The sequence below is a fragment of the Olea europaea genome, unplaced genomic scaffold (assembly GCF_002742605.1).
Source record: "Olea europaea var. sylvestris unplaced genomic scaffold, O_europaea_v1 scaffold53, whole genome shotgun sequence".
NCBI lineage: Eukaryota > Viridiplantae > Streptophyta > Magnoliopsida > Lamiales > Oleaceae > Olea > Olea europaea.
In genome coordinates, this window is record NW_019263622.1 from 265628 (window position 1) to 277176 (window position 11549).

The following is an 11549-nucleotide window of genomic DNA, read 5'->3' on the forward strand; positions in this document are numbered from 1 at the left end:
TGCTAGTCTTATCCGATTGGAATCGAAACAATGAAACGTGGTTTTTGCTTTCCTGATAACTTTGGTTCTGTTCATTTTTGGAGAATTACTAATCTAATTTGATTGGAATCGAGCCATGAAATGTGGTTTTGGATTTCATAATAACTTTGGGTTTGTTCATTTTTGGCGAATTGCTAGTCTAATTCGATTGGAATCGAGCCAACCAAATGTGGTTTTCGATTTCATGATAACTTCGGCTATGTTCATTTTTAGCAAATTGCTAGTCAAATTCGATTGGAATCGAGCCAGTAAAAAGTGGCTTTTGATTTAATGATAACTTCGGGTTTGTTCATTTTTGACGAATCGCTAGTCTAATTCGATTGGAATCGAGCCAATGAAATGTGGTTTTCGATTTCATGATAACTTCGGGTTTGTTCGTTTTTAACGAATTCATAGTCTAATCCGATTGGAATCGAGCCAATGAATCATGGTTTTCGATTTCATGATCACTTCGTGTTTGTTCATTTTTGGCAAATTGCTAGTCTAATTCAATTGGAATGGAGTGAATGAAAAGTGGGTTTTGATTTCATGATAACTTCGGGTTTAACCGTTTTGGCGAATTGCTAGTCTAATTCGATTGGAATCGAGCCAATGAAAAGTGGCTTTTGATTTCCTGATAACTTCGGGTTTGTTCAGTTTTGGCAAATTACTAGTCTAATTCGATTGGAATCGAATGAATGAAAAGTGGGTTTTGATTTCATGATAACTTCGGATATGTTCATTTTGCCGAATTGCTAATCTAATTCGATTCGAATCGGGCCAATGAAAAGTGGCTTTTGATTTCATGATAACTTCGGGTTTGTTCCTTTTTGGCGAATTGCTCGTCAAATTTGATTGGAATCGAGCCAAGGAAATGTTGCGTTTGATTTCTTGTTAACTTCAGGTTTGTTCATTTTTGGAAATTTTCTAGTCTAATTCGATTGGAATCGAACGAATGAAAAGTAGTTTTTGATTTCATGATAACTTTGGGTTTGTTCGTTTTTAGTGAATGGCTAGTCTAATTCGATTGGAATCGAACGAATGAAAAGTGGTTTTTCATTTCATGATAACTTCGTGTTTGTTCATTTTTGGCTAATAGCTAGTCTAACTCGATTGGAATCGAGCAAGTGAAAAGTAGCTTTTGATTTCATGATAACTTCAAGTTTGTTCGTTTTTGGCGAATTGGTAGTGTAATTAGATTGGAATCGAGCCAATGAAAAGTGGTTTTGGATTTCATGATAACTTTGGGTTTGTTCATTTTTGGCGAATTGCTAGTCTAATTCGATTGGAATCGAGCCAATGAAATGTGACTTTTGATTTCGTGATAACTTCGGGTTTGTTCTTTTTGACGAATTGTAGTCTAATTTGATTGGAATCGAGTCAATGAAATGTGGTTTTCGATTTCACGATAACAATTAACTTCGGGTTTGTTCGTTTTTAACGAATTGCTAGCCTAATCCGATTGGAATCGAGCCAATGAAACATGGTTTTCGATTTCGTGATAACTTCTGGTCTGTTAATTTTTGGCGAATTACTAATCTAATTCGATTGGAATCGAGCCATGAAATGTGGTTTTCGATTTCATGGTAACTTTGTGTTTGTTCATTTTCGGCGAATTGCTAGTCTAATTCGATTGGAATCGAGCCAATAAAATGTGGTTTTCGATTTCTTGATAACTTCGGCTTTGTTCCTTTTTAGCAAATTACTAGTCTAATTGGATTGGAATCGAAAACCACTTTTCATTGCCTAAATTCCAATCGAATTAGACTAGCAATTCGCCAGAATGGATAAACCCGAAGTTATCATTGAATCAAAATCAACTTTTCATTCCGCTCTATTCCAATCGTATTAGACTAGCGATTCGTCAAAAATGAAAAAACACGAAGTTATCATGCAATCAAAAACCACTTTTCATTGGCTCGATTCCAGTCGAATTATACTAGCTATTCGTGAAAAATGAACGAACCCGAAGTTGTCATGAAATCAAAAACCAATTATCATTAGCTAGATTCCAATCTACTTAGACTAGCCATTCATCAAAAATGACCAAACACGAAATTATCATGAAATCAAAAGCTACTTTTCATTGGCTTGATTCCCGTCGAATTACATTAGTAATTCGCCAAAAACGAACAAACCCGAAGTTATCATGAAATCGAAAACCACATTTGATGGCTCTATTCCAATCGAATTAGACTAGCAACTCGCCAAAAATGAACAAACCCGAAGTTATCATGAAATCGAAAACCATATTTCATTGGCTCGATTCCAATCGAATTAGACTAGCAATTCGCCAAAAACGAACAAACTTGAAGTTATCATGAAATCAAAAACCACGTTTCATTGGCTCGATTACAATCGAATTAGACTAGCAGTTCGCAAAAAATGAACAAACCCGAAGTTATCATGAAATAAAAAGCCACTTTTCACTGGCTCGATTCTAATCGAATTAGCCTAGCAATTCGCCAAAAATGAACAAGCCCGAAGTTATTTGTTATCATGAAATCGAAAACCACATTTCATTCGCTCGATCACAATCGAATTAGACTAGCAATTCGAAAAAAAGGAACAAACCAAAAGTTATCATGAAATCGAAAATCACTTTTCATTGGCTCGATACCAATCGAATCAGACTTTCAATTTGCCAAAAATGAACAAACCCGAACTTATCACGAAATCAAAAGCCACACTTCATTGGCTCGTTTCCAATCGAATTACACTAGCAATTCGCCAAAAATGAACAAATACGAAGTTATCATGAAATTGAAAGCAACTTTTCATTGGCTCGATTCCAATCGAATTAGACTAGTCTAATTCAATTGGAATCGAACGAATGAAAAGTGGTTTTTGATTTTATGATAACTTCGGGTTCGTTCATTTTTTGCGAACGGCTAGTCTAATTCAATTGGAATCGAACGAATGAAAAGTGGTTTTTCATTTCATGATAACTTCATACTTGTTCATTTTTGGCTAATAGCTAGTCTAATTCGATTGGAATCGAGCAAGTGAAAAGTGGCTTTTGATTTCATGATAACTTCAAGTTTGTTCGTTTTTTGGTGAATTGGTAGTGTAATTCGATTGGAATCGAGCCAATGAAAAGTGGTTTTGAATTTCATGATAACTTCGGGTTTGTTCATTTTTGGCGAATTGCTAGTCTAATTCTATTAGAATCGAGCTAATGAAATGTGATTTTTGATTTTAGAATAACTTCGGGTTTGTTCGTTCTTGGCGAATTGGTAGTCTAATTCGATTGGAATCGAGCCAACGAAATGTGGTTTTCGATTTCACGATAACTTCCTGTTTATTCATTTTTGGCGAATTGCTAATCTAATTCAATTGGAATCGAGCCAATGAAAAGTGGCTATTGATTTCATGATAACTTCGAGTTTGCTCATTTTTGGCAAATTGCTAGTCTAATACGATTGGAATTGTACGAATACAAAGTGGGTTTTGATTTCATGATAACTTCGAGTTTGTTCGTTTTTGGCAAATAGCTAGTCTAATTTGATTAGAATCGAACAAGTGAAAAGTGGCTTTTGATTTCATTATAACTTCGGACTTGTTCTTTTTTATCGAATTGCTAGTCTAATTTGATTGGAATCGAGCCAATGAAAAGTGGTTTTGGATTTCATGAAAACTTTGGGTCTGTTCATTTTTAGCGAATTGCTAGTCTAATTCGATTGGAATCGAGCCATGAAATGTGGTTTTCGATTTCATGATAACTTTGGGTTTGTTTCTTTTTGGCGAATTACTAATGTAATTCGATTGGAATCGAGCGAATGAAAAGTGGGTTTTGATTTCATGATAACTTTGAGTTTGTTCATTTTTTACGAATTGCCAGTCTAATTCGATTGGAATCGAGCCCATGAAAAGTTGCTTTCGATTTCATGATAACTTCGTGTTTGTTCATTTTTGGTGAATTGCTAGTGTAATTCGATTGGAAACGAGCCAATGAAGTGTGGTTTTTGATTTCGTGATAAGTTTGGGTTTGTTCATTTTTGGCAAATTGCAAGTCTGATTCAATTGGTATCGAGCCAATGAAAAGTGGTTTTTGATTTCATGATAACTTCTGACTTGTTCCTTTTTTTCGAATTGCTAGTCTAATTCGATTGTGATCGAGCGAATGAAATGTGGTTTTTGATTTCATGATAACAAATAACTTCGGGCTTGTTCATTTTTGGCGAATTGCTAGTCCAATTCGATTAGAATCGAGCCAGTGAAAAGAGGCTTTTTATTTCATGATAACTTCGGGTTTGTTCATTTTTTGCGAATTGCTAGTCTAATTCGATTGGAATCGAGCCAATGAAACATGGTTTTCGATTTCATGATAACTTCGGGTTTGTTCATTTTTTGACGAATTGCTAGTTTAATTCGATTGGAATCGAGCCAATGAAATGTGGTTTTTGATTTCATGATAACTTTGGGTTTGTTCATTTTTGGCGAGTTGCTAGTCTAATTCAATTGGAATAGAGCCATGAAATGTAGTTTTCGATTTCATGATAACTTCGGGTTTGTTCATTTTTTGACGAATTGCTAGTTTAATTCGATTGGAATCGAGCCAATGAAATGTGGTTTTTGATTTCATGATAACTTTGGGTTTGTTCATTTTTGGCGAGTTGCTAGTCTAATTCAATTGGAATAGAGCCATGAAATGTAGTTTTCGATTTCATGATAACTTCGAGTTTGTTCATTTTTGGCGAATTGCTAATGTAATTAGATGGGAATCGAGCCAATGAAAAGTGATTTTTGATTTCATGATAACTTCGTGTTTGTTCATTTTTGGCGAATAGCTAGTCTAAGTAGATTGGAATCGAGCTAATGAAAATTGGTTTTTGATTTCATGACAACTTCGGGTTTGCTCATTTTTTGCGAATAGCTAGTATAGTTCGATTGGAATCGAGCCAATGAAAAGTGGTTTTTGATTGCATGATAACTTCTTGTTTGTTCATTTTTGGCGAATTGCTAGTCTAATATGATTGGAATAGAGTGAATGAAAAGTGGATTTTGATTCAATGATAACTTCGGATTTATCCATTCCGGCGAATTGCTAGTCTGATTCGATTGGAATTTAGTCAATGAAAAGTGGTTTTCGATTTCATGATAACTTCGGGTTTGTTCAGTTTTGGCGAATTGCTAGTTTAATTCGATTGGAATCGACCCAATGAAATGTGGTATTTCATTTCATGATAACTTCGGGTCTGTTCGTTTTTGGCGAATAGCTAGTCTAATTCGATTGGAATCGAACAAATGAAAAGTGATTTTTGATTTCATGATAACTTCATGTTTGTTCTTTTTGGTGAATAGCTTGCCCAATTCGATTGAAATTGAGCCAGTGAAAAGTGAACTTTGATTTCATAATAACTTCGGGTTTGTTCGTTTTTGGCAAATTGCTAGTCTAATTCGATTGGAATCGAGCAAATGAAAAGTGGTTTTCGATTTCAAGATAACTTTAGGTTTGTTCATTTTTGACGAATTGCTAGTCTAATTCGATTGGAATCAACCCAGTGAAATGGGGTTTTTGATTTCATGATAACTTTGGGTTTATTCGTGTTTGGCTAAATGCTACTCTAATTCGATTGGAATCGAGCCAATAAAATGTTGTTTTCGATTTCATGATAACAAATAACTTCGGGTTTGTTCATTTTTGGCGAATTGCTAGTTTAATTCGATTGGAATAAAGCCAGCGAAAAGTGGATTTTGATTTCATGATAACTTCGGGCTTGTTCATTTTTTGTGAATTGCTAGTCTAATTCGATTGGAATCGAGCCAACGAAATGTGGTCTTTGATTTCACGATAACTTCATGTTTATTCGTTATTGGCGAATTGCTAATCTAATTCGATTGGAATGGAGCGAATGAAAAGTGGGTTTTGATTTCATGGTAACTTCGGGTTTATCCATTTTGGCGAACTGCTTGTCTAATTTGATTGGAATCAAGCCAATGAAAATTGGCTTTTGATTTCTTGATAACTTCGGGTTTGTTTATTTTTGGCAAATTGCTAGTCTAATTCGATTGGAATCGAACGAATGAAATGTGGTTTTCGATTTCATAATAACTTCGGGTTTGTTCGTTTTGGCGAATTACTAGTCTAATTCGATTCGAATCGAGCCAACGAAAAGTGGCTTTTGATTTCATGATAACTTCGGGCTTGTTCATTTTTACCGAATTGCTAGTCTACTTCGATTGGAATCGAGCCAGTGAAATGTGGTTTTCGATTTCTCGATAACTTCGGTTTTATTTGTTTTTGGAAAATTTCTAGTCTAATTCGATTGGAATCAAACGAATGAAAAGTAGGTTTTGATTTCATGATAATTTCGGGCTTATCAGTTTTTTGCGAATAGCTGGCCTAATTCGATTGGAATCGAGCCATGAAATGTGGTTTTTGATTTCATGATAACTTCGTGTTATTCATTTTTGGTGTATTGCTAGTCTAATTCGATTAGAATCGAGCCAGTGAAAAGTGGCTTTTGATTTCATGATAACTTCGGGTTTGTTCATTTTTGGCGAATTGCTAGTCTAATTCGATTGGAATGGAATGAATGAAAAGTGGGTTTTGATTTCTTGATAACTTCGGGTTTGTTCATTTTGGCGAATTGCTAATCTAATTCAATTCGAATCGAGCCAATGAAAGGTGGGTTTTAATATCTTGATAATTCGGGTTTGTTCATTTTTTGCGAATTGCTAGTGTAATTGGATTAGAATCTAGCCAATGAAATGTGGCTTTTGATTTCATCATAATGTCAGGTTTGTTCATTTTTTTGCGAATACCTAGTCTAATTCGATTGGAATCGAGCCAGTGAAATGTGGTTTTCAATTTCGTGATAACTTTGGGTTTGTTCATTTTTAGCGAATTGCTAGTCTAATTCTATTGGAATCGAGCCAATGAAACATGGTTTTCAATTTAATGATAACTTTGGGTTTGTTCATTTTTGGCGAATGGCTAGTCTAATTCGATTGGAATTGAACGAATGAAAAGTGGTTTTTGATTTCATGATAACTTCAGGTTTATCCATTTTGGTGAATTGCTAGTCTAATTCGATGGGAATCGAGCCAATAAAATGTGACTTTTGATTTCATGATTACATCGGGTTTGTTCGTTTTCGTGAATTGCTTGTCTAATTCAATTGGAATCGAGCTAATGAAATGTGTTTTTCGATTTCTCGATAACTTCTGGTTTATTCATTTTTGGAAAATTTCTAGTCTAATTCGATTGGAATCGAACGAATGAAAAGAATGTTTTGATTTCATGATAACTTCGGGTTTACCTATTTTTGGCAAATAGCTAGTCTAATTCGATTGGAATCGAGCTATGAAATGTGTTTTTTGATTTCATGATAACTTCGTGTTATTCGTTTTTGGCAACTTGTTAGTCTAATTCGATTGGAATCGAGCCTGTGAAAAGTGGCTTTTGATTTTATGATAACTTCGGGTTTGTTCGTTTTTGGCAAATTGCTTGTCTAATTTGATTGGAATCGAGCCAATGAAAAGTGGTTTACGATTTCTTGATAACTTCGGTTTTGTTTATTTTAGTGAATTGCTAGTCTAATTTAATTCGAATCGAGCCAATGAAAGGAGGCTTTTGATTTCATGATGACTCCGGTTTGTTCATTTTTAGCGAATTGCTAGTCTAAGGGATTGGAATCGAGCCAATGAAATGTGGCTTTTGATTTCACGATAACTTCGGGTTTGTTCATTTTTCGCGAACACCTAGTTTAATTCGATTGGAATCGAACGAATGAAATGTGGTTTTCGATTTCATGATAACTTTGGGTTTGTTCATTTTTAGCGAATTGCAAGTCCAATTCGATTCGAATCGAGCCAATGAAACGTGGTTTTCTATTTCATCATAACTTCATGTTTGTTCATTTTTTAGCGAGTTGATAGTGTAATTCGATTGGAATGGAGCGAATGAAAAGTGCATTTTGATTTCATGGTAACTTCGGGTTTATCCGTTTTGGCGAATTGCTAGTCTAATTCGATTGGAATCAAGCCAATGAAAAGTGGCTTTTGATTTCTTGATAACTTCGGGTTTGTTCGTTTTTGGCAAATTGCTAGTCTAATTCGATAGGAATTGAACGAATGAAATGTGGTTTTCGATTTCATGATAACTTCGGGTTTGCTCATTTTGGCGAATTGCTAGTCTAATTCGATTCGAATCGAGGCAATGAAAAGTGGCTTTTGATTTCATGACAACTTCGGGTTTGTTCATTTTTAGCGAATTGCTAGTCTAATTCGATTGGAATCGAGCCAGTGAAATGTGGTTTTCGATTTCATGATAACTTCATGTTTGTTCATTTTTGGCGAATTGCTAGTCTAATTTGATTGGAATGAAGCGAATGAAAAGTGGGCCTTGATTTCATGATAACTTTGGGTTTATTCATTTTGGCGAATTGCTAGTCCAATTCAATTAGAATCAAGCCAATGAAATGTGAGTTTTGATTTCATGATTACTTCGGGTTTTGTTCGTTTTCGCAAATTGCTAGTCTAATTCGATTGGAATCGAGCCAATGAAATGTTTTTTTTCGATTTCATGATAACAAATAACTTCGGGTTTGTTCATTTCTGGCAAATTGCTAGTCTAATTCGATTGGAATAGAGTCGGTGAAATGCGATTTTCGATTTCTTGATAACAAATAACTTCGAGTTTGTTCATTTTTGGCGAATTGCTAGTCTAATTCGATTGGAATTTACCCAGTGAAAAGTGGCTTTTGATTTCATGATAACTTTGGGTTTGTTCTTTTTGGCAAATTGCTAGTCTAATTCGATTGGAATCGAGCCAATGAAATGCGGTTTTTGATTTCATGATAACTTCGGGTTTGTTCGCTTTTAGCGAATTGCAAGTCTAATCCGATTGGAATCGAGCCAATGAAACGTGGTTTTCGACATGATAACTTTGTGTTTGTTCATTTTTGGCGAATTGTGAATCTAATTCGATTGGAATGGAGCGAATGAAAAGTGGGTTTTGATTTCATGATAACTTCGGGTTTATCCATTTTGGCGAATTGCTAGTCTAATTCGATTGGAATCGAGCCAATGAAAAGTGGCTTTTGATTTCTTGATTACTTCAGGTTTATTCGTTTTCGAGAATTGCTAGTCTAATTTGATTTGAATCGAGCCAATGAAAAGTGGCTTTTGATTTCATGATAACTTCGGGTTTGTTCATTTTTGGCGAATTGTTAGTCTAATTCGATTGGAATCGAGCCTATGAAAAGTGGTTTTCGATATCATGATAATTTTGGGTTTGTTTGTTTTTTAACGAATTGCTAGTATAATTCCATTGGAATTGATCAAATGAAATGTTGTTTTTGATTTCATGATAACCTTGGGTTTGTTCATTTTTGGTGAAATGCTAGTCTAATTCGAATGGAATCGAACCAATGAAATGTGGTTTTTGATTTCATGATAAATTCGGGTTTGTTCATTTTTGGCGAATTGCTAGCCTATTTCAATTGGAATCGAGCCAATGAAATGTTGTCTTCGATTTCATTATGACAAATAACTTCGGATTTCTTCGTTTTTGCCAAATTACTAGTCTAATTCGATTGGAATCGAGCCAATGAAATGTGGTTTTCGACTTCATGATAACTTCGGGTTTGTTCATTTTTGGCGAGTAGCTAGTCTAATTTGATTGGAATCTAGCCGTGAACTGTGGTTTTCGATTTCTTGATAACTTTGAGTTTGTTCATTTTTAGCGAATTGCTAGTCTAATTCAATTGGAATCGAGCTTACGAAATGTGGTTTTCAATTTCACGATAACTTCAGGTTTGTTCGATTTTGGCGAATTACTAGTCTAATTCGATTGGAATGGAGCGAATGAAAAGTGGGTTTTGATTTCATGATAACTTCAGGCTTGTTCATTTTTGGCAAATTACTAGTCTAATTCGATTAGAATGGAGCGAATGAAATGTGATTTTTGATTTCATGATAACTTCGGGTTTGTTCGTTTTTGTCTAATGGCTAGTCTAATTCGATTGGAATCGAACGGATGAAAAATTGTTGTTGATTTAATGATAACTTCGGGTTTGTTCATTTTTGACAAATAGCTTGTCCAATTCGATTGAAATTGAGCCAGTGAAATTGACTTTTGATTTCATAATAACTTAGGGTTTGTTCGTTTTTGGCGAATTGCTAGTCTAATTCAATTGGAATCGAGCCAATGAAAAGTGGTTTTCGATTTCATGATAACTTCGGGTTTTTGTTCATTTTTGGCGAATTGCTTGTCTTATTCGATTGGAATTGACCCAATGAAATGGTTTTTGATTTCATGATAACTTTGGATTTATTCGTTTTTGGCGAAATGGTACTCTAATTCGATTGGAATCGAGCCAATGAAATGTTAATTTAGATTTCTTGATAACAAATAACTTGGGGTTTGTTCATTTTTGGCGAATTGCTAGTCTAATTCGATTGGAATCGAGCCAGCGAAAAGCGGCTTTTGATTTCATGGTAACTTCGGATTTCTTCATTTTTGGCAAATTGCTAGTCTAATTCAATTGGAATCGAGCCAATGAAATGTGGTTTTCGATTTCATGATAACTTCAGGTTTGTTCATTTTTGGTGAGTAGCTAGTCTAATTCGATTGGAATCGAGCCATGAAATGTGATTTTCGATTTCATGATAAATTCAGGTTTATTCATTTTTGGCGAATTGCTAGTCTAATTCGATTGGAATCGAGCCAACGAAATTTGGTTTTCGATTTCACGATAATTTCGGGTTTGTTCATTTTTCGCGAATTGCTAGTCTAATTCAATTGGAATGGAGCGAATGAAAAGTGGGTTTTGATTTCATGATAACTTCGGGCTTATCCGTTTTGGAGAATTGCTAGTCTAATTCGATTGGAATCCAGCCAATGAAAAGTGGCTTTTGATTTCTTGATAAAATTGGGTTTGTTCATTTTTGGCAAATTGCTTGTCTAATTCGATTGGAATCGAACGAATGAAATGTGTTTTTTGATTTCATGATAACTTCGGGTTTGTTCGTTTTGACGAATCACTAGTCTAATTCGATTCGAATCAAGCCAATGAAAAGTAGCTTTTGATTTCATGATAACTTCGGGTTTTTCATTTTTACCGAATTGGTAATCTAATTTGATTGGAATCGAGCTAATGAAATGTGGTTTTCGATTTCTCGATAACTTCAGGTTTATTCGTTTTTGGAAAATCTCTAGTCTAATTAGATTGGAATCGAACGAAATAAAAGTAAGTTTTGATTTTATCATAACTTCGGGTTTATCTATTTTTGGCGAATATGTAGTCTATTTCTATTGGAATCGAGCCACGAAATGTGGTTTTTGATTTCATGATAACTTCTTGTTATTCATTTTTGGCGAATTGCTAGTCTAATTCGATTGGAATCGAGCCAGTGAAAAGTGGCTTTTGATTTCATGATAACTTCAGGTTTGTTCATTATTGGCAAATTGCTAGTCTAATTCGATTGGAATCGAGCCAATGAAAAGTGGTTTTCAATTTCTTGATAATTCGGTTTTGTTTATTTTTCGAAAATTGCTATTCTAATTCGATTAGAATCGAACG